The sequence below is a fragment of the Gossypium arboreum genome, chromosome 1 (assembly GCF_025698485.1).
Source record: "Gossypium arboreum isolate Shixiya-1 chromosome 1, ASM2569848v2, whole genome shotgun sequence".
Taxonomy (NCBI): domain Eukaryota; kingdom Viridiplantae; phylum Streptophyta; class Magnoliopsida; order Malvales; family Malvaceae; genus Gossypium; species Gossypium arboreum.
The window spans coordinates 61,103,229-61,104,777 of record NC_069070.1 but is presented as its reverse complement, the minus strand read 5'-3'; the positions used below and the strand labels follow the sequence as shown (position 1 = coordinate 61,104,777).

Sequence of the window (1,549 nt, the reverse complement as noted above, 5' to 3'; positions counted from 1 at the left end):
CGCTCACTTAGCGAACTTTCTGGAATTTTCTGATACGTTTAAAATTAATGGCGTTTCTGATGATGCCATACATCTTCGGTTGTTTCCCTTTTCACTGAGAAACAAAGCTAAACAGTGGTTGAACTCATTACCACGAGGGTATATCACTACTTGGGAACAGAAGACCGAGAAATTTTTACTAAAATATTTTCTGCCAGCTAAAACGGTTAAATTACGTAATGATATCTCTTGTTTTGTGCAGATGGATTTAGAAACACTTTACAATGCATGGGAGAGATACAAGGACTTACTAAGAAGGTGCGCTCACCATGGATTACCGCTTTGGCTTCAAGTACAAACATTCCACAATGGCCTGAATCCCTCAACTCGGTAAATGGTTGACGCAGCTGCTGGCGGAACCATCAACAATAAAACACCAGAAGATACCTATGAATTTATAGAGGAGATGTCACTGAATAACTATCAGTGGTAATTATGAGGACAAAGCCAGCAAAAATAGTCGGCGTTTATAACATCGATTCAGTCACCATGCTCTCTAATCAGGTAGAATTTCTCAATAAAAAGATTGACAGTTTACTTGATTCTACGCAGGTACATCTAGTAATGAGGTGTGACTCAAGTGGCAGAGGTGTGCATATAGAATACCAATCCTTCAATCCTACAACTGAAGAAGAAAAAGTCAACTATATGGGTAACAATAACTTTCGATCTCAAAATAACCCATACTGTAATACTTATAATGCAGGTTGGAGGAACCACCCAAATTTCTCCTGGGGTGGTCAAGGGAATCAAAAGCCACAAAATCCTTAGGGTTTTCAACAGCCACCTTATCAACAAGAGAAGAAACCAAACCTTGAAGAGATGCTTTCTAAATTCATCTCGGTGTCAGAAACCCGTTTCTAAAGTACCGAGACAGCACTTAAGAGTCAACAAGCATCGATCCAAGGACTCGAAACTCAGATAGGCTAGCTATCCAAACTAATCTCCGAATGACCACAAGATAGCTTAGCAAGTAATACTGAAACTAATTTGAGGGAACACCTCAATGCAATTAGTACTCAAAATAACGAAGGATTCCTTGCACCAGAGCCAGAATTACAACAAGACAACATGATGAACAAAGTCGAGAAGAGGTAAACGATAATGATCCCAAATAGGTAACTACGAACCATGAACCTCGTGTGCCATATCCAAAAGCGATGACGAAAGACAGAACAGAAGAACAATTCGGTAAGTTTGTCAAACTCTTAAAGAAATTACATATTAACTTACCCTTTATTGAAGTTCTGTCGCAGATGCCCAACTCAGCAAAATTCTTAAAGGAACTTTTGAGCAATAAAAGAAAATTAGACACTACATCGCATGTGGAACTTAATGCAGTCTGCTAAGCTATTCTAAAGAATAAGCTACCTAAAAAATTGAAAGATCCAGGGAGTTTTACAATTCCTTGCTTAATTGGTAGTTTATCATGAATAATGCTTTAGGCGATCTAGGGCAAGTATAAATGTTATGCCGTATAAAATGTTTAAACGACTAGGTCTCGGTAAAC

At 38.3% G+C, this 1,549-nt stretch overlaps 1 non-coding gene across 1 annotated transcript; it reads right to left on the bottom strand.

Annotated features, from left to right (window-relative positions):
* Positions 1-209: 209 nt before the first annotated feature.
* LOC128282352 (small nucleolar RNA R71) lies at positions 210-315 on the bottom strand. Its single transcript, XR_008272608.1, has one exon. It is a non-coding gene; the product is annotated as a small nucleolar RNA R71 (small nucleolar RNA).
* Positions 316-1,549: the final 1,234 nt, after the last annotated feature.